Source organism: Pteropus alecto, unplaced genomic scaffold (assembly GCF_000325575.1).
Source record: "Pteropus alecto unplaced genomic scaffold, ASM32557v1 scaffold210, whole genome shotgun sequence".
In the NCBI taxonomy this organism is placed as follows: domain Eukaryota; kingdom Metazoa; phylum Chordata; class Mammalia; order Chiroptera; family Pteropodidae; genus Pteropus; species Pteropus alecto.
In genome coordinates, this window is record NW_006431288.1 from 682,220 (window position 1) to 705,184 (window position 22,965).

A 22,965-nucleotide genomic window follows, 5' to 3' on the forward strand; every position below is an offset into this window, starting at 1 on the left:
TAAGATTTGCCTTTGGTGACCTCATATTTGGTTATTATCCTCAGAGACTATGCTGCACATACTGGTACTATAAATGTAAACAGGCAGCATGCCTTTTCTTGCCCCACTTCCAGTTTAGCGGAGTAAGTAATCATAGCATTCATGTTGCTCACCTAATCGAAATCTCGACAGCCGGCCTGTGGTGCCTAGTCTTTCACTCTCTCTACCAGTCACCACACCTCTTCCTTGCCTCAAAATCACTCTTTACCTATTCTTACCTCCCCATCCCACACCTTTTTTTTTGGATCCCAGGCAGTCTCTGTTTTCTGAGTAAAATCTTTTACCTGTCCTCTTGATTCCATTCTATGACCAAATTCCCTAAACACGCTTTCACATTTTTATTTTCAGTTCAGTTTTTCCGTAGGCCCACCAAGCATGGTAGGGGTTCCCCATATACTAAAATCCTTAAAACCTTTGAGTTTTTATCCTAAACAATTATCTCACCTCTTCCTTTTCTTGAAAAACTTCTTTGCTGCCCTAATCTCTGACACCCAATATCTCTTTCATCATTAGATTTCTGCTCCAGATTCCATGGAAGATGCCCTCTCTGAGCTCACCAGTGACCTCACAAGGATGAAATCTGATGGCTTTTCATTGTACTTTCTTATCCTGTTCCCTCTCTGAAATTCCTCCTTTGGTTTGCACTGTGTGTTACTGCCCTATCAATTGTCCCTTCCAACACTTTCCTTGTTTGTCCTCTTCTTCTTTGTGTACATTCCTTAACTTTTACTTCAGGAGTAATAGCCATTCTTTCCATTTTAGCCTGGGAGTGGAGCTTGCTGGGAAGGCTGCTGGGATCTCAGCAAAGGATGGGGTAAAAAGTTGTGGCAAGCTCAAGCTTGATCTGGACCTGCAGACACCTTCAAGGGGCGATATGGTGGGTGGGGTAGGGCAGCTTATATTTTCAGATGGTTAAGATACTTAAAGTCAAGTAGCTGCTAATTTTGTAGTTCGGGGTGTCTCACTCCTGCCAGTGGGTAGAAATTCTGGAGACTAGGGTTTAGGTCTTTTGGTGAGTGTAGGGACTTATCTAGAGCTAGGCAGGGTTTTCAGGTTCTAGTCAAGCAGGCTGTTTATTGAGCATGTAAACTAGGGAATGATAGCGAAAACCAAAACCCCACTATAAAATTAGGCTCTTAGTGTATACATCTCAGTCTTTTAAAAAAAAATTTATTTATTTTTAAATTGATTTTCAATTATAGTTGACATTCAGCATTATTTTATATTAGTTTCAGGTGTACAGCATAGTGGTTAAACATGTAATTTATGAAATGATTCTCACTGATTAATCTAGTACCCACCTGGTGCTATACATAGTTATTACAATATTATTGACTACATACTCTATGTTGTACTTTACATCCCTTGACTACCAATTTGTATTTCTTAATCCCTTCACTTTTTTCACCCATTCTTGCAATCCTCCCATACCCACCCCCGTCCCATCTAGCAACCATCAGGATGTTCTCTATATCTATGCGTCTGTTTTTGTTTTTGTTTTTTGTTTGTTTGTTTATTTTTTCTTTAGATTCCACGTGTAAGTGATATCATATAGTATTTGTCTTTCTCCTTCTGACTTATTTCACTTACTGTAATATCTCTAGGTTCATCTATTTTGTCGCAGATGGTAAGATTTCATTTTTTAATAGTTGAGAATATTCTATTGTATATATGTTCACCTCTTTTTTATCCAATTCTCTATTGATGCACACTTAGATTGCATCCATATTTTGGCTATTGTAAATAATGCTGCAATGAACATAGGGGTGCATATATAATTTTGAATTAGAGTTTTGTATTTCTTAGGATAAATACCTAGAAGGCGTGGAATTGATGGATCATAAAGTAGTTCTATTTTTAAATTTTTGAGATATCTCCATACTGTTTTCTATAGTGGCTGTACCACTATAGAAATATGGATACCAGTTTGCAATCCCAGCAACCCAGTGCATGAGAATTCTCTTTTCTCCACATCCTCGCCATCAGTTGTTTGTTGTGTACATCTTAGTCTTAATTAGAATTGGCTTAGAGACTGGAGGAATGACCCAGGGCATTTGTGGACTCAGCAGCATGGCTTATACCATGAACTTCAGTGCTATCAACTTTATATGGGTGATCCCAGACCTAGTCTGCCTGCTTGTCTCTCTCTTTCTTTTTCTCTCTCTTCTCCATCCCCTTTTCTCAAAACTTTCTCAAAAGTTGTAAGAACAGTAAAAAGACTCCCTTTTTAAACCCTGGACTATTTGAGAGCAAGTTGGTAACATGATGCACCATCAGCTCTAAACACTTTATTGTGTATTTTCTACAAACAAGGGCACTCATATATAATCAAAATATAGCCATCAAAAGTAGGAAATTAATAGTGATGCATTACTACCACTTGACTTTCAAGCCCCATTTGAATTTTACGTATGATCTCAACAAAGACTTTTATAATAACAGGATCTAGTCTAGAATACGTCACATCTCTTAATCTCAGTCTGAGTTCCTCAGTCTTACTTCGACTTCATGATCTTGATAGTTTTGAAAATAAGTCCAATTATTTTGCAAAATGTCTTCAGTTCTGGTTAATTGGCATTTTCTCATGATTAAATTTAAGTTATACTTCTTTGCTAGGAATATTGCAGAAGTAATGTTGCATTCCTCTCTCTGCATTACTAAAACACATATGATTTAAATTTGTCCCATTACTGGTGACGTTAACATGATCATTAGATTAAGATTGTATTTCTCAGGCTTCTCCACTGCGAATTTACTTCTCTTCTCTTTGTAACTAATGAATATTTTATGAGAAGTTGCTTTGAGGTTGTAAATATCCTGAGTCATCAAACTTTCAATTTATTCATTAATTCATGTCAGTATAAATTCATGTATTCCTATTTTATTAAGTGTGTTTTAATCTATTGTTATTTATTATCATTACTGATTCTGAGACTAAATTTTCGAACTGTTTTTTGTGTCCTTTTGACACATTCCATTGTTCTTTGAAAACTGCTTTATTTTCTGTCACGAAAAGTCATTTCAGGTTTATCTTTTACTTTGTTAATTCAGTCTTAGAATCAGTCATTTTTCTAAGAAACCCTAGATCCTTTTAGTGAAAATGTTATTTAGAAACCAAAATCTGGGTGCTAAATGATATTATAGGCCACAACAGAGAGAAGAGCTAGGAAATATATTACATCTACATTTTACATCTACATTTCCCTGTATATTGATAGCTCCCAGTTCAGATTTATATCTCTAATTCCAATTCATAGGGTTTATTCTAGTTTCCTCCCTGTCTATTTTGGTAACTGTGATGGTTAATTTTATGTGGCATCCTGATTGGGTCACTGTGTCCCAAGATATTTGGTTAAACATTATTCTGGGTATGTCTGTGAGAGTGATTCTGGATGAGATAAATATTTGGATTGGTTGGCTGAGTAAAGCAGATTGTCCTCCTCAATGTTTGTGGACCTCATCTAATCCACTGAAGTCCTGAATAGAACAAAAAGGCTGAGTAAGAGAGAATTCACTCTCTCTGTCTGACTGTCTTCAAGATGGGACATTGGATTTTTCTTGACTTTAGACTCAGGCTCAGAATGAAGCTTATACCACTAGCTCTCCTAGTTCTCAGGCCTTCACACTAGAACTACACCATTGGCCCTCCTGGGCCTCCAGCTTGCTAATCACAGATCCTAGGACTTTCTCAACCTCCCTGACCTTGTGAGCCAATGCCTTATGATACATCTCTTTATATCTACATTATCTATATCTACATCTATGTCTATATTTATATCTCTTATAGGTTCTATTTCTCTGGTGAATCCAGACTAATACAGTAACCCAGTGAAAAGTCTGGCTTTTATAATTCTCTGTATAATGTACTTGTTTGATTGATTGTCCTATATGTTAAAAATTTTCCCTCACTGCCTCCACCCAACTCCCCCTGCATGAAGATCATCCTCATCTCTCTGAGACTCTGACAACTTGTGCTAGGCTGCTCTCTTGCACAGATGACCTCTTTACTCAATTTGGGCTCTGAGATTCTTTGAAGAACTCGGGTCACCCTCTAATGATGACACCTGACACCCCTGGCTCAGGTTGTTGTTCCTCCCCCCAACAGTGTGTGAATGCCTACCTTGCTCAATTCCACCCAAAGCTTTAGGATTGAATTGTTCAGGAAGGAAAAGGAAGGGGAGAAAGAGGAAGGGGAGAGAAGAGAAATGATGATGAAGAGAAAGAAGAGAAACAGAAAGAGGGACCTGTTTAAAAAAAATATAATTCCTTCCTTCCCAATTATTTATTTGCCATTGCAACTGATGCATCTTATAGGTGCATTAAATTTACATATCTGAAACTACTCATATTTCCTCACCAATAAAAACTTTCTCTCTTAACTCTCCTATACTGCTGATGGCAGTATAAATAGCTCATTCTTCCTGAAGGACAATTTGGCAGTATGGTTTGAAAGCCTTAAAAAAAATCTTACCTCAAATTATACTTTCAGGAATTTATACTAGAGAAACAATTAAAGATGTACAGAGACATTCAGCTTTAAGGATGTTAATTATAGCTAAAATTGGAATCATGCAGAATGTTTAGCATCAGAGAGCAGATGGAGTAAATTGTAATAAACCCATAGGTAGAATTCTACGTAGTCAGTTCGACCATACTTAATTACAATTATTGATGTGAAAGGATGTTCACTATAAGTTGTTAAGTGAAAAAAAGTTATAAAAATAGAATGATCCTGATTTGTGATTAATATATTAGAAATACATATGTATAGGGGAAGAAAAAACTTGAGAGGGTGTATCAAAAGGGAATGTTAACAGTGAGATTATGGACCTTTTTTCCTTTTACCTTAACTGTGTTTTCAGGTTTTTTTTTCACCAAATATTTTTACTTATACAATAATCAAAAGCTATGAAAAGAATACTACACATACCTTTGTCCTAACTTTGCCATTTTTGTTAATGGTATAGCTGTTCTTGAAGTCTTTGAATCCTTTGAATCATGACTGATGGTTTCATCTCGTTAGTCACAGAATACTGCTGATTCTCCTTTCACAATATTTCTTGAGGTGTTCCTTTCTTTCTGTTTGCCTGCCACCAATTCAGCTTAGACCTTGTCACCTCTCACCTTAGCTATTGCACTGGCTGCACTGACAGAGCTTCCTACTCCACCCTGACCCAGACAGCCAGATGAATTGTCCTGTGGAAGTTCTATTATCACATTGCTCCCTGCACAGAAATCCCTAGTGGTTTTCCTCTGTGTCTTGAATAAGGGCTGGATGCCTTAGCTCAGCTTTCCATACCTAGTCCCATCCAGTGCTGCCTCGCATGAATTTCATACTTGAATTCTGTTCTCCAGCAAACAAGTTCTAGCTTCACTTTCTTTTAACATATAATGCATTCTCTTGCTTCCGGGGTTTGCTCAACTGCTGGTCATTCTGGAATTACCTTTTCCCTTCTTCTTTTCTTCTGCTCATTCTTCAGTGCCTCACTCATATGTCACTTCTTCTATGGCGTCTCTCCTTATGGGTCCTGTTGGATGTATTTTTCCATCTCTGAACCATGTAGCATTTTGTGCCACACAAAGAACATCCTGGTTGGATGTCTATCCGTTTTTTGAAACCTAATTTATATGTCACTTCCTAGTGAAAGTCTATCCCTTGCTTCCCCAATAGAGGAATTTACTTTCTCCTCTGTGCAATCTTTGTACCTTACATGTATTTCCACTGTAGCACTTACACACTGCACTATATATTATTTATACATTGTCACTCCCTCAACTATAAACTCCTTGACTTTGCCTCTATTTCTCTATTCAGTTCCTACAAATGTGTGACACATATTAGACATGCAGCAATATTTGCTGACTGAAGAAATAGAAGAAGAAAAAGCTCAGAAATAACAGAGCCCGGACTTGAAATCAGGACTTCTCACTCTTAATCACGCATTCTTTCACTGACATCCCCCAAAGTCACAGCACATTGAGTCAGTTTTGCAGGTTGTCATCTAGTGTCTCATGGCCTTGGACTGACCCTGAGAGTAAGATTTACTGCCTAGTGTTATAAAAGCTTTAGACTCCAGCTCATCTCCAAGGAGTTGTGCAAAGAAGGGACTAAAGGACGTCAGAAAACAGTGGGGATGTGTAAGCTTCTGAGGCTAAAAGCAGGAACCTCGAAAGACCCCATCAAAAACAAAATAAAAATCCTTTTTCAAAGTTCAGTAAAAAGAGAAAGGCACTTTTTAAAAATTTGATATTAATGTGATCTCCAGGCTGTGTTTATTGAAACAATCTTAGGTCCATAATCAAAACAATGTTTTATCATTTCCCCTCAGGCTGGTCACAAGCTACAAACTGGATCATTTGACACATCTCTCGTGCATTTGAAACCCAAATTGAAACTTTGCCATTTTAACTGTACAAAGAAAAATAACTTTTCAAAGCCCCACATATATATTTTTCTTATTCATCCTTTTGATATTTTACTTGGACCAAAACCCAAATTCACTTGTTTTTTTCCAAGCACATATTTGGGCTACTTCCATCATTGTTCTTGGAAATGATTTTTCCTTTTGACATTCTGTACATTCGATATACAACCTGCTCGGCACCATCATAGGCCATGGCATTGACTCCCTTGTGGACTGTCAAGAGTATCTCTAAAATATCATCTCCACTTAGACTGAACAGCTGTTTAGTTTTGCAATGTTCAGGAAAATGTGCGCACGTGTGTGCGCATGTGTTTACATCAGCGTGAGTTTTGTGTCTGCTGGGGAAAATGCTGGGTTAGCATGTTTTTCAGAGGGTTTAGAGAATATCTGTGGCTTGTTTGCTGATATGGGTAAATGTCAGAATGTGTTTGGGGAAGATATGTATATATGTTTTCATTTATCTGAGGGAGTGTCCAAAGTATAGAAGACTAGCATGGGGAGACATCGTGTCTCCTGGGTAATGTAGGCAGGGAGTATTTGTTAGAAGAAAATGGGAAGCTCTTCAAAACTAGGCAGACTTTCACCTTATTGTCTGAGAGAAAGAAGAGTCAGCGTGTTCCACTACTGTGGGGTTTGACCATGGCAGCTACCAAGAACTGGGGCAGCCCGTCTCGGGCATGAGTAGAGAGAATGGAAGTAGTTATATTTTGCCCATGGTCAAGACGCTGACTTCTTTGCTTTTCCATGTCATCCAGTGGGTCTACTGCTACCACCAAATAGAACTAAGGTCCTTTACATATTCCGTTACCTGCCTAAGCTCCACTCTATGTCAGGTCCCGAATCTATCACCCTGCCTCCTTTATTCTTCAGCCTCCTCTCTTCTCTCTCTTTTCCAATCTTATCTTTTTTGTCATTGGTTATGGCTATCTTCTCTTGCAGTCGTGGCATCTTAATTCATCTCATTCAATTTTATTTTTGCCCCTATCTTTCCTATTGTTTCTTCTTGCCTCCACTTGTCTTTAGGCTCCTTATTCCTGGTTACTCATCTTCTCTGCCTTTCTTTTCCACTCTCAATATCTGAGTCTGTGCTATCAAATGGGAACCCTGAAAAATCACTGACAAATAAAGCCATAACAGAAGACTGAAGAAAAATAAATGCCATGAAAGGCAAGAGCAATTAGAAATTCTTGGAAGAATTCAAATTCCTTTAACTTGATCTGTCATTAATACACAGTGGGAAAATCAGAGCCAATCGAGTAATGATGCTGTCTCTGGCTTATTGTAGTTCATTTTAAATAAATACTGCAGGTGGATACAATGGCCAGATGAACATTAAGATCCTCCCAATGCTGAGAGTCTATGGTTGGTTGAATATTACAGCTGTAACATTTTCAAATCATGTATTGCCTACAATCGAAGGTGCTACAGTTGTCTATTCTAGTTTTGGCCACAGGTCATACTTTTATATCCTCGCTAGAAGGAAGAAGTTTGTGTCAGCCATGTTCTAAGCTCTGTAGAATTGTTTGACAGGCATTGCTTTTCTTCCGTCTTGTCACTGCTACAGCCAGAGCCAGGGAACTTTAGCACACCCAGAACTTTTAGAGAGGCCAGAGTTGCTGCTTTCCAATTCCTCCCACAGTTTAGGGAGGAGATGAGATATCAGTGCTTTCATTCCAGTGTTGCTGTGGCTTCAAAACACCATAAAGCAAACTGAGAATGGCCCTGGCCAAGAGTTTAGTCCCAGCCTTGATATTCTCCTGGTTTTGAAGAAGCCCTATATGAACCCTACAATTTCTTAACCAGAGTAGATAGTGTGCACATAGACATCAGAGGTCTTCTCTAAGAAGATCTTCTAGGAGGCTATATTTCCTAGGATCTTCCACCAGAAACCAAGTTGCTATCAGGTATGGGACTGTATCTTGGTTTTACTGGCATCTGATGAGGTGTGATGGTGAATTTTATGTGTCAACTTAGCTAGGCCACAATACCCAGATATTTGGTTAAACACCAGTCTAGATGTTGCTGTGAAGATATTTTTAGATGAAATTAACATTTAAATCAGTAGACTTTAAGTAAAGCAGATCACTCTCCATAGTGTGAGTGGATCTCATCTTATCAGTTGAAGGCCTTAAAAATAAAATAGATTGAGGTTCCCTAGGAAAGAAGAAATTCTGCCACCTCTAAATGGTCTTCAGAGACTGCAACATATTTTCACCCTGGGTCACCACATTGCTGACATACTTTGCATATTTTGAACTTTGCAACCTTCAAAATCACAATAAATCAATCTTTCTATTTCCTTTCTCCCTCTCTCTCTCCCTCCCCGCCTCCATCCTATTGGTTCTGTTTTTCTGGAGAATCCTGACAAATACACCAGGTAAGGACTAATTGGGAGAGAGCACAAGGTAACCTTTATTTCATTGGTTAATTTATCCCTGCAAAAAGGTCTTTATAGCAACCCACTGAGAGTCCAAGATTAAATTTTATCTTGGATGGATGACTGTGTTGGTGACTAGAGATAGTCTAACTTTAGGGTAACCAACCATCCTGGTTTGCCTGGGATTGTGGGGTTTCTTGAGATGTGGAATACGTAGGGCTAACACTAGGAAATCTAGAAATAAGTTGATCAGCATATCCAACTTTAACAATTTGGGCTACTGATTTTTTTTTGCTCAAATATTCAATATTTTTGAGCTGATTACAGAGAGCACCTATGGTGAGCTTATTGAGAAACTGTTATGCCTAATATCTCCCTAGATCTTGGTTATTAATACAAGTATTCAACCCCTATCACAAACATGTCATTTCAAGGCCCTGTTTTTGCATCCAAGAACCAGTCATAGCCTTACATAAACATATTCTCCTAATGTCCTTAAAGAACTTTAATTATGAGTGTGCTTCCTGCCAGCAAGTGCATTTACACCCTGGCTGTAGAACAGTCTTGGGGTTCTCAACACTGGTTGCCACAGGCTACAGCAGACCCTGTCCAGGTCCAGTTCTGTGGGTATAGTGTTTCAGAAAGCTACAACTGTATGTATATCCATGTGAACAGATCCAGAACACTACCTTCTCAAATGCTGATGCTTTGTGACTTTCAATTTTCTGGAAAATTCACCTTCGAATGTCATGAACCCTCCAACTGCTCTTGCACTAAGAATTTTACACTCTAACCTCTTCTTATGACTGGATCCTGAGTGGAATATCTGTGCTCAAGTCTCTCAACAGAATCTACACAAGATCAAGGTCCTTCTGCTGCCAAATTCCTTTCATTTTGGGCATAGTTTCTTGGCCATTAAGTCTGTAAAGACTGCATAATGGAGAAAGTTAGAGCATGATGGGGTTAATGCCCCCTTGCTTGATCATCCTGTGCTCCTCCTTTCTGGGCCTGTGTGAGTCAGCCTCTCAGAGAGACTGAGGTCTGGAGGGCCCCCAAGCCTTCAGGCCCTCACAGCTCAAACAGTTCCATGTGGCATGTGGTTTTTGATGTGAAAAGCTCTATATTGGGGATTATTGTGTTGTTATTTGCCAAACACTAAACTTTAGTACTCAGAAAAGCCAAAGCCCTGTACACTCTTACCCAATTATAGTTGCTGGCCATGAAACACATTCATTCACGCAGGCATAGATATCCGTAGGCAGAAATTAAATCTCTGAAAGGCCTATATCGTAGGTAATGTCTAGGCATTTCATTCTGTGCAATAGATAACATTGTCTTCATTTTACAGATGAGGAAATGGGCTCAGAGAGATTAAAGAGCATGTCCAATGTCACAGACTAAGTAAGTAATAAAGCTAAGCTTTGATCTCAAGTTTTTCTGACTCAATCCAAATGCCAGTTTCCTTCCTCTAATGTCTCACTGCACAAATACATGATATACTCCAATCTTGAATTTACCCTCTGTGAACTCAAAATTAGGATGGTTTGGTAGATTATAAAAAATGACCACAGAACTCTCTCATTCCCATATACATGGCTTGTGTACTGTGAGTTTGTTGTTCTTCCCATCATGAGGTGGAAACTTGCTCTTAACTCTTTGAATCTGGGCTTGGCCAGGCAATTTGCTTTTGTTAATGCAACATTAACATATGTGATGCAAGATGAGGCTTGAAAAGGGCTTGTGCATCAGAGCTTGCCTTCTCTGGCTGCTGCAAACCCTTTCTCTACTAGGCAGCATGTTGAGACATGTAACTTAGTCAATAGCTAGCACAAACTGCCATAAAGGGGTGATACCATTTTGCACCAGCCAGCTCCCAGCTGACCCTCCAATTGATTGTAGTTGGATGACTCTAGGAGAGACAGGAGAAGAAATGCTCAGTTGATTCCAGCTTTAGGCAAAGATGAGCGAGCTAATAAATAATTGGAACCACTTGTTATATAGCAACAGATAACTGATATGGATAGCAACATTATCCCTTGGGTATGCAAGCAACAAATGCACCCCCCCACACACACACACATTCACATAGCAGGAATCACATACTGATTTAGCTCTTTTCTTAATTTGCACTGCACAAACTGGAGAAGGCTCGCAGCTAAGACTTCGGAGAGTGTTCCACCTGGACGGATATGCCTTCATTTCATACATGTCTTCTTTCTATTCCTTCCCTATATCTTCTTGTTTCAGATTCTTTGTGTTGAGTGGGGGTGCTGAGTGCAGCACTTCTCTGGGACTTATCACACCACTATAGATAATGAAGTACTGGTTCTCGGTTTCCTCCACCTCTTCCTCCTCCTCCTTATTCTTATTCTCATTCTCATTCTCATTCTTATTCTTATTCTTATTCTTATTCTTATTCTTATTCTTATTCTTATTCTTCTTATTCTTCTTATTCTTATTCTTATTCTTATTCTTATTCTTTCTTTTTCATTCTGGACTGTAAAGCTCTTTTTAATTAAAGCATAGTTGACATACAATATTATATTAGTTTCAGGTGTACTTCATTTATATTCCATATGAAGTGATCATCACAAGAAGTCTAGTAACCATCTGTCACCGTACAAAGTTATTTTGATATCGTTGGCTGTATCTCTATGACGTACATTACCTCTGCATGACTTATTTATGTTATAACTATAACTTTGTACCTTTTAATCCCTTTCATGTTTTTTGCTTATGCCCCCACTGCCCAATCCTCTGGCAACTATCAGTTTGTTCTCTGTTTCTATGAGTCTTTTGTTTTGTTTTGTTTGTTTATTTGTTTAGTTTTTTAGATTCTACATATAAGTGAAATGATGCAGTATTTATCTTTTTTCTGACTTATCTCACTTAGCATAATACCCTCTAGGTTCATCCATCTCGTCATAAATGGCAAGATTTAATTCTTTTTTATGACTAATATTCTACTATATATATGTACTAACTCTTCTTTATTCATTCATCTATTGCTGAACACCGAGGTTGCTTCCATATCATGGCTATTGTAAATAATGCTGCAGTAAACATAGGGGTGTATGTATCTTTTCAAATTAGTCCTTTCATTTTCTTTGGATAAATGTCCAGAACTGGAATTGCTAGATTGTATGGTAGTTTTACTTTTAATTTTCTTGATGAATCTCCATACTGTTTTCCATAGTGACTGCACTAAAATGTACAATCCCACCAACAGTGCACAAGGGTTCCCTTTTCTCTACATCCTTGCCAATATTTGTTTTTTGATTTATTGATGATAGCCATTATGACACGTGTAAGGCGATATCTCATTATGGTTTTTACTTCAGTGTCCCTGATAATTACTGATGTTGAGCATCTTTTCATGTGTTTGTTAATATCTATATGTCTTCTTTGGAAAAATGTTTATTCAGGTCTTCTGCTGATTTTTAATTGGATTATTTGATTTTTCACTTTTGAATTGTATAAGTTCTTCATATATTTTGGCTATTAACCTCTGATGAGATATATCATTTGAAGATCTTTTCTCCAATTTAGTAAGTTGCTTTTTCATTTTGTTGATGATTTCCTTCAATGTGCAAAGCTTTTTGGTTTAAAGTAGATCTCATTTTTTTAATTTTTAATTTTGTTGCCCCTGCCAAGGAGACATCCAAAAATATATTTCTAAGTTTAATGTCAGAGAGTTTACTACCTATGTTTTCTTTTAGGAGTTTTATGCTTTGGGGTCATACATTTAAGTCTTTAACACTTTTTGTATTTATTTTTGTACATGGGTTTAAGAAAGTGATCCATTTTTATTTTTTTGCCTGTAGCTGTCCAGTTTTTCCAAGACAATTTATTGAAGACTTTCTTCCACTGTGTATTCTTGCCTCCTTTGTTGCCAATTTAATTGATTATATTTATAGGATTTCTGTTCTGTTCCATTGATCTATATGTCTGTTTTTATGCTGGTACTATATTGTTTTGATTACTATAGTTTGTAGTATAGTTCAAAATCAGGGAGAGTGAGGTCTCCTCCAATTTCAATTTCATATCCTTCTGCTCTGGTCTTTATTATTTCCATCCTTCTACTAACTTTAGGCTTTGTTTGTTCTTTTATTTTTAGTTCCTTTAGATGTAAGTTTAGATTATTTGAGATTTTTCTTGTTTCTTGAGGTATGCCTGTATTGCCTGAGGTATGCCTGTATAAACTTCTCTTTTAGAATAACATTTTCATTTTCACTTGTCTCAAGCTCTTTTTTGATTTTCTCTTTGATTTCTTCACTGACCCATTGATCGTTTAGTAGCGTGTTGTTCAGCCTCCACATATGTTTTCTCCAGTTTTCTTTTTATCAGTGATTTTTAGTTTCATACTAATGCGGTCAGAAAAGATACTTGATATGATTCCAATCTTCTTAAATTTATTGAGACTTGTTTTGTGCCCTAACATGTGATCTATCCTGGAGAATGTTCATGTGTGCTTGAAAAGAATATATACTGTTTTTGGATGGACTGCTCTGTGCATATCTACTAAGTCCATTTAGAAAATATTTTATTTAAGGCCAGTGTTTCCTTTTTGATTTTGTTTGTACCATCTATCCATTGATCAATGGAGTATTTACTTCCCCTACTATTGTGGTGTTACTGTCAATCTCTCCCTTTATGTCTGTAACTACTTGCTGTATGTATTTAGATGTTCCTATGTTAGATATGTAGATGTTTACAAGTGTCACATCTTCTTGTTGGATTGAATCTTTTCTCATTTTGTCATACCCTTGTCTCTTGTTACAGTCTTTGTTTTAAAGTCTATTTTGTTTAAGTATTGCTACCCCAGCTTTCTTTTCATTTTTGTTTGTATAGAAAATTTTTTTTCCATCTCTTCACTTTCAGTTTATGTGTGTTTTTAGATCTGAAGGAGTCTCTTGTAGGCAGCATATATGTAGGTCTTGTTTTTTATCCATTCAGCCACCTTATGTCATTTGAATGAAACATTTAGTTCATTCACATTTATTTATTTTTATTTTTCAATTTTTAAATGAAGTTTATTGAGATAACATCTGTTAATACAATTATATAATTTTCAGGTGTACATTATAATTTGACATCTATATATTCTATTGTGTGTTTACCGCCCAAAGTTCAGTTTCCTTCAGCTACCATATATTTGATCCCCTTTACCCACTTTACCCTCTCCCTACCTTCCTATATTTTATCCCCTTTACCCATCTACCTCCCCACTCCTTCCACACTCCATACCCCTTAGTAACCACTAATCTATTGTCCATGTCCATGAGTCTGTTTGCTTGTCCTGTCCATTTGTTGTTTTTAGGTTTATATCCCACATATAAGTGATATCATGTGATTTTCAACTTTTTCTGTCTGGCTTATTTCACTCAGTATGACTATCTCGAGGTCCATCCATGTTGTCACAAATGGCAGTATTTCATCTCTTCTTAAGTCCATTCACATTTAAAGTAATTATTAATAGGTATGTATGTCATTTTCTTTATAAGTGTTTGGTCTACTACCTTTACTAGATGTTTGTCTTTACTAGTGAGATTTTTTTTCTTTCATATATTTTCTTATTTCTAGTTTTGGCCTTTTTTTCCACTTAAAAGAATTCTGTTTAACATTTCTTGTAATGCTGGTTTAGTGATGGAAAACTCCTTTAGATTTGCTTGTCTTGAAACTTTATCTCTCTTTCAATTCTGAATGATAACCTTGCTGGATAGAGTATTCTTGGTTGAACAATTCTCCCTTTCATCATATTAAATATATCATGACACTCCCTTCTGGCCTGCAAATTTTCTGCTGAAAAATCAACTGATAATCTTCTAGGGGGGTTCTCTTGTATATAACTAGTTGTTTTTCTCTTGCTGCTTTTAAGATTCTCTCTTTATCTTTAATATTTGGCAATTTAATTATGACGTGTCTTGGTGTAGATCTCTTTGGGTTCATCTTGTTTGAGACTCTCTGTGCTTCCTGGACTTGGGTGTCTGCTTCTTTTGCCAGATTAGAGAAGTTTTCAGGTATTATTTCTTTAAATAGATATTCCTTCCCCCTTTTCTCTCCTCCTTCTGGGATCTCTATGGTGTGAATATTGTATGCTTGATGTCTTAGAGGTTCCTTATGCTATCCTCATTCTTTAATTCTTTTTTTCATTTTGAGTTCCACTATCCTGTCTTCCTGATCATGGATCTGTCATTCTGTGTCATCTAACCTGCTGTCGATTTCTTCTATATTTTCTATACTTTTCATTTCAGTTATATTCTTCAGTTCTGTTAGGTTCTTTTTTACATTTAAGAAAATCTCCTTGTCAAAGTTTTCACTGAATTGATCTCTGGTTTATCTAATGCTTTGCAAATCTCAAAGCAGCAAATATTTTAAGAATTCACTGTTTTTCCTCTTTTTATTTTTTTTTCTTTTGAGTTCTGAGTTTAGCATCTCCTGGTTTTTCTGGGTTTGTGGTAGTGGTAGTGGGGTAGGGTGGGGATAATGGGAGTGGAAGGAAAATGCATTCTGGTTCTTTTATGAATAGAGCTGAGACTGACCAGAAAACGTTGAGGAGTTTTTATTACAGGGCGTAGCTGCTTTGTATATGAGTTAAGGATTGATTTTTTTCCAGATACTAATTCTGCCCTTCTCATTTAGTTTACAACATAAATTACAAGAAATTTGTATTTCTCTATGAATATAACATAGGCCTATTTTTTTATACTTAAAAACCCTGTCTATTTAAGCTTTCTGTTTAGTGAAGACAATACCAAAATATAAGTTTCCTTTTCCTCCCAAGATTGATTAGGTTTATTATTGCTATTATATTTTGTTATGTTTAGGCATTCAAGCAGTGTATTATAATTTAAAATAAAACCATAAACATATCTCAGATTGTCAATCATATTTTCATATTATCTCTTTTAAACAATGTCAGCAAGATTTGGTTTGATATTTTTGTTGAAATCACCTAGCAACCATCTAGAACCAGAAATGGTAAACTTTCTGTAAAGGGCAAGGTAGAAAATATTTTAGACTTTGTTTTCATATGGTTTCTGTTGTAGCTATTCAACTCTGCTGTTGTAGCACAGAAACAGCTATAGACAGTAGTAAATAAATGAGCATAACTGTGTTCCAATAAAGCTTTATTTAAAAAAAAAACTGGAAACAGGCCAGACACGGCTTGACAGGTGATAGTCTACCAACCCTTCATCTAGAATGTGGAGATTCTGAGTGGTGGATACACAATCCTAAGAATTATAAGTCAACTTTCCCAAGATGAATTTACTTATATGTACTAGGATGCTGGAGTTGGAAAGGACATTTGAAAGCATATAGTTTTACCCTCTTATTTTACAGATGAAGCAATAGGGGCTCAGAGAAGTGAAACAAGATCACCTAGAATTAGGAAACAGAAACTAGTCTCTTGAATCTTAGCCAAGAGTACATCAGTTGCTAGATATCTTTCTTCGAAAAGTTCCAACAAATTTCCAAGGCCCTTTAACAATAACAGCATCTAACATCTGTATGTCAATTATAATTTACAAAGGAAGGAGATGATATCCTATCACATACATAAACATATTGATGCTCATTGAGTTTGGTGACTTGCTCAAGATTGCAGAGTTAATAAGTGAAAGATCTAGGTGCAAACCCGTGACATTAGACTCTAAGACTGGTGCTCTTTTTTAGCTACAGCAAGCACTATTGCCCTGTAGATACAGCTTCTACAGATAACGCTCCACCTGCATACATTTGGAAAAATGCAGAACCAGTAAAGGAGGGAGAAAATGGCATCTTCTAATTGGTAGTTTTAGTCTTGAATGTGTTCCTGGGTAGAGCAATGGAGGTGATCCTTCTTAGTTTCTGTCTTTGGAGTTTTGAGCCTGAAAGTCTGGGCTTGGTCTGGTATGAGATTTTACAGTGATCTCAGCATTTGAATTAAGGATTTCTAGTGCTTCCTGGCACTGCCCCATTAAATGCAAGAATCTGGCATCCACATAAGCTTTCGTTGCGTAGGTTCTTAGGGATTAGAGAATGTAAGATGCTTGCTGAATAGTGATGATTAAATATAGAATAATTCATATTGAGAAGCTTAGCTGTAGAAATGCTTTCTACAGCCTGTCTTTTTTTTTTCTGGGGAGGAAGAAGTAGTGAGTATGTACATCTTGGGGGCCAGGTGTATCTGGGGCAATACAGGGTACCAAGAGAGCAAAGCACTGCCTGGTATTTATCAGTTCCACCTCTTCCAGCCTTTCTGTGACAACCAACCAGGGCAGTGGTGCTTGGCATCCTCCTTCTACTCACATTCCTGAGCACTGCAAAGCTCAGCTAAGCTCAGCCTGCCAAGCAATCCGATAAACAGAGTGTGGTGAACTGCCTGGAAGAATGCAGGGGCTGAGGCCAAGCCTTGCTTGGGTTTATTATTATTTATTATGATGTATGTATTTAATCGTATTTGCAATTTCTTCATTTTCCTTCCTTGCTTTTGGACGCCTTGTGACAAGACTTTTTGGCATCACATCTAATTATATTATTTTAAAATTCTCCCTTCACTCCTAATAGACTGACAAATATTTTTCAACAAACTTGATGGGATTAAGACTAAATTGACCAGATGGCTTTCTTTGTACCTAATTTAGCATAGTGCAGTGGTGCCAGATTTCTGGGGCACAGGGACCCATTATCCCCTCACTCACTTTTTTGAGCTGCTCAACTCAGTTCTGCCTTTGTATTTATTAAATTTGGAAATGGATTTAAGGAAATGCAGATGTCACTGAGCTAAGAGGAACCTTGAGGCTTTAGGGTTTGATAGAGAAATGTAGCAATGTGCTGAGAAATGTCCTTAAGTGGCATGAGGAGTCATCTTTTCATCTCCCAGTTCTGCTTACTAAAGCACAGCTAACAAGGGTGAAAAATTGACTAGAGCTATAAAGCTGGACCTGAGTGTCATGTTTTGTCCTCATTACATTCATTTTATAAACTTGTTAGAGGGCATGAGAATTTTCTGGTTAACACTTATAGTTTTCCATCCTTCCAATATTTCCTAAGTTTCTCTAACTTGCAGAACGTTGAAATAGAACCTGTGGTTATCATTGCAAATAAGACAGTCTTTGCCCTATGAGAACCTCTTGTTTATTTAGGTGGAAAATATTAAATAAAGATAGTTCAGGTGTTGTTAGAACCCCTTCTTTTTTCTTGAAAGGGTAATCATTCGTAACTTACAAGGAAATAAAGAGATTTGGATTTACCATATTTCTCCTTCAGAGGTCGAAGCTCTAGGCCAGTTCTTGACTCCTCAGTCTCAAATAGCATTAACTAAATGAATACAGATGTTAACTGACTCTAAGTTTTGCACGTTTCAGCCCATAAATGAGAATACAAATGAATCCTATACTGGTCAGCAAAATTTGCTAAACCTGTTTGGTTCCCTGTTTAACTGCCATGTTAGATAATGATACCACTTAAAGATCAACATAAGCTTTGAACATTAAGCAACAAAAAACAGTGATCATCAAAAGGCAGGAAACAAATGAGAGGAGAACTACAATTGCCCCAGCTTATTATCTGGAAAAGTTTTCAGATCACAATGCAGTTAAGAGGAACTCAGGCAGAGCCCGTTTCTCTGAATTGAAAAGATAGAGCTGTCAGTCCAGGGAAGCCTAGATAACTAGAACGATAAGGAGAGATCAGCACAGAAGAGGGACCTGCACAGAAAGACAATTCCAGAGAGTTCCCTTCAAATATTCAGGCCATGTCTGTGAGGAAATTATCCAAGGCTTGGGAAAGAATGACCTTGAAACAATTAGAGAAAATTGTAACTGAGTGTCACATAAGGTTAGAGTATTTTCTGTTCCCCAAAGCCATAGTGAAAAATCTCATAATTTTAGAGTTCTAAAAAGTGTCTAGCCTCTGTAGTCGGGAAAATTACCGCTACACTAAATGCAGTTCTGGTTTCCACCTAACAAAGTTTGCAAATGTTATAAAAAGATCAAACTATTTTCAAGTAACAGCCATATTCTGGAATCAAACTGGAGAATATTTATAAAGATACAAAATCATCCAGCATACGACAAGGTAAAAGTCACGATGTCTGGCATCCATTTAAAAAGTACTAATAATGAAACCCATAATGAGAGAGAAAAAGGTTAATCAATCGAAAGTGCTCAGAAATTATATAGATGGTAGAATTAATAGAAAAGGACATCAAAACAGCAATTATGACTATTTCACATACTTAAAAAGAGAGAGAAAAGACAGAACATTTTCAGTAAAGATAGGAAAAAATATAAAAAAGACTCAAACTTCTAGAAGTGAAAATTACAGTGTGTGAAATTTAAAATACTCTAGATGGGATTTATAACACCTTATGTATTGCAGAAGAAAAATTAGAAACTTAAAGATGTAATAATAGAAATTATACAAAATGAAACACAGAGAAAAAATGCTGGGAAAAAAAAAGAATAGACTATCAATGAACTGTGGGACAAAATCCCTCAAAAATAGGAGATGGGAGATACATTAAAAAATCAAATAAAGAATGACAATTTTTTCTTCAAATTTGATGAAAATAATAAATCTACAGATCTAAGAAGTTAAACAAACCCTAAGCACAAGTAACTGAAGACAACTACCTAAAAACAAATAATCAAATTGCTTAAAATCCGTTATAAAAAGAAAATCTTAAAGCAACCAGAGGAAAAAGACATATTATATATATATAATGTAGAACAAATAGAAACAAACACATTTAAATTCAGCCATATAAATAATCACATTAAATGTTAATTATCTAAACCCCTGTATAAGAAGCAAGAGAGTGTAAGGCTTAAGATTGCATAAAAAATAAGACACAACTCTCTGCTTTCTAGAAGAAACTCAAGTTAAATGTAAAAACATACATATTACAAGGAAAGAATGGAAAAAGACATACCATGATAACACTAATCAAAAGAAAATTAGAGTACCATATTGCTGCCAGATTAACAAACATTTCAAAGAAAATATTACTAGAGATAAATAGGGTCATTTCATAATAATAAAAAAGTCAAGAGGACATCACAAATCTAATTAAAAGGTTTGTGTCCCTAACAATAGAGTATTAAAATACATGAAACAAAAACTTATAGAACCATTAGAAGAAGTCCAGAATGATAGGTGGAGATATCAACACACTTCTGTCAGTAGTTGACAGAACAATCAGACAGAAAGTCTTTAATGATAAAAAGGCTTGAAAAACACTATCAACCAACTTTACCTTCAAACTTACATTTAGGGAACACTCCATTTAACAATAGCAGAATACGATGCTTTTCAAATACACATAGAATGTTGACTGAGATGCATCATATTCTGAGCCATAAAATAAATATCAATGAATTTAAAAAAAAATTCAATTTATACAGAGTTTGTTCTCTGACTACAATTGTGTTACAATGAAAGTCAATAACAGATAAATTTCTGGGGAATCCCCAAATATTTGAAAACAAAATATTATGCTTCTAAGTGAGCAATGAGTTAAAAAAGAAAATCAAAAGAAAAATTTAAAAGTATTTAAAACTGAATAAAAAACCCCCCAAAATATCAAAAGTTGTGGGATGAAGCTAAGGCAATACTTTGAGGAGCATTTGTAGCAATAAACACCTATATAGAAAAGAAAAAAAGTTTTGAATCAATGACATCAACTTCTACTGTGAGAAACTAGAAAAATAAGAACAAATGAAACCTAAAAGGAAATAATAAATATCAGAGTGGAAATAAATAAAGTGAAAACCAGAAATCTATAAAGAAAATGAATGAAACCGAGAGTTGGTTCTTTGAAATGATCAATAAAAAATTGATGGAACTCTAGCCAGACATTAGGAAAAAAAAGAAAGAATATGCAAATTACTAATATCTAGAATGAAAGAGATGACATCATACCAGATTCTGCAGATATTTAAAGGATGGTAGGGCAATATAATGAACAACTTTATGTCAACGAATTGGACAACTCAGATGAAATGGATAAATTACTTGAAAAATATAAACTACCAATGCTCACTCAAGAATAGCCCTATATCTATTTTAAAAATCAAGTTCTTAGTTAAAAACCTTTCACAAAGAACACTACAGGCCCAGATGTCTTCTTGGATGACTTTTACCAATCATTTAAAGAAAAAATAATAGCAATTATAGACAAACTCTTTCCGAAAATTGAAGAGGGGAGGAGTACTTTGTAATTGTTAATATGAAGTTAGTATTAGTTTGATATTAAAACTAGGTAAAGACATTAAAAGAAAAAATTATATACCAATATACATCATAAACATAGAGGTGAAAATTGTTAACAAAATTTTAGCAAATTAAATCTAACAATATGTAAAAAGAATAATACCACATGACCAGGTAGAGTTTACTCTAGGAATGAGAGTTTGGTTTAACATTAGAAAATCTATGTTATTAACATATTAGAAAGGGAAAAATATATGTTTTTCCATAGGTGTAAAAAAATTTTGACAAAATTTAACACACATTTATGATAAAACTCTCACAAAGTGGGATTATAAGAGAATTTCCTCAATCTGATATAGGCAATTTACAAAAAACCTCTACAGTTAACATGACACTTAATAGAGAAAGACAGCATTTTCACTCAGATCAGGAACAAGACAGAGATGTTCATTATAACAATTTCTATTCAACATTGTATTATATGTTCTAGATAGTACAATTAAGAGAGTAAAAACATTTCCCAGGTTAGAAAGAAAAAAATAAGCTGTCTTTATTTACAGAAGATATAGTTATCTATGTAGAAAATCCCATATGATCTACAAAAAGTGCTTAAAACTAATAAGGGAATTTAGTAAAATTGCAGGGTATAAAAGCAATGTTTTAAAAAAATCAATTATATTTCTATATGCTAGCAATAGACAATCAAAAGCAAAATGAAAACACTAGTTACAATAGAATCACAAAATGATATATTTAGGGATAAATCTGACAAAAATGTGCAAGATGTGTATACTGAAATTCCAAAGTAATGCTGCAAGAGACTTAATGAAGAGTTAAATGAAAAATATACCTTATTTATTGATTAAAGATAAGCATTCTTAAAATGTCAATTCTCCTAAATTAACCTACATGCAATGTAATTCCAATATAAATTCCAGCAGGCTTTTTTTTTTGTAGAAAATTTCAAACTGATTTAAAAATTCATTTGGAGATGTAGAGGAACTAAAATAGCAAAAATAACTCTGAAAAAAAAAAACAGTTGAAATAGGTGTTGAATATACTTCAAGGTTTATTATAAAGTTACAATGTGGCATTGAACTCAAGGTGGGCAAATAGATCATAAAATATAATAGAGTCCAGAAGTAGACCTACACATATGTGACACATATAGTCAGTTGCTTTAAATTTTTATTTAGTAATAGACTTTTAAAAATAGAAGTTTTAGGTTTACAGAAAAATTAAGCAGAAAGTACAGAGTTTCCATGTATCACCACACTACCTCCCTGGCCCTGCTTCCCCCATTATTAACATCTCGCATGAGCGTGCTTAATTTGTTACAATCGATTAACCAATTATCACTAACTGAAGTCCATAGTTTACATTGTGAATATATATTTGGATTATATAGTAATAATTATAATTGCTATTACATTTATTAAATGTCTACTCTTCCAAGAACTGTGCTAAGAGATTCATATTCGTCACCGTACTTAATGCTTCCTCAGAGAGGCACTTATATTACTCTTCACAAACTCTAAGATGTAAGCTCTACGTCTTTGGCCAACGGACTTGGCTTGTATCATTTCCTACTATGTAAACTATGAACTTCAGTTAATGATAATTGGTTAATCAATTGTAACAAATTAAGCATCTTTTCATTTGTCTATTGGACATCTATATGTCTTCTTTGGAGAAATGTCTATTTAGGTTCTCTGACCATTTTTTTTCTGGTCAGATATTTTAATTAATTAATTAATTAAATTAATTTATAATTGAAGAAACGATTTAATTTTTTCCCTCGTCTACCTCTCTCCTCTCCCCTCTGCCCATTTTTTAATTGGATTGTTTGGGGTTTTTTTGGCGTTAAGTTGAAAATTTTGGATATTAACTTCTTATCGGATGAATCATTGGCGAATATCTTCTCCC

General features: G+C 35.6%; 1 long non-coding RNA gene across 1 annotated transcript in view; it reads left to right on the forward strand.

The window, feature by feature from the left end:
* The first annotated feature begins 8,769 nt into the window (after nt 1-8,769).
* Nucleotides 8,770-22,965, forward strand: part of LOC112470385 — a 79,192-nt gene continuing 64,996 nt past the window's right edge. Inside the window, exons 1-2 of the long non-coding RNA XR_003042972.1 lie at nt 8,770-8,841; nt 10,190-10,242. This is a non-coding gene — a long non-coding RNA (uncharacterized LOC112470385). The remainder of the gene's footprint in view (nt 8,842-10,189; nt 10,243-22,965) is intronic.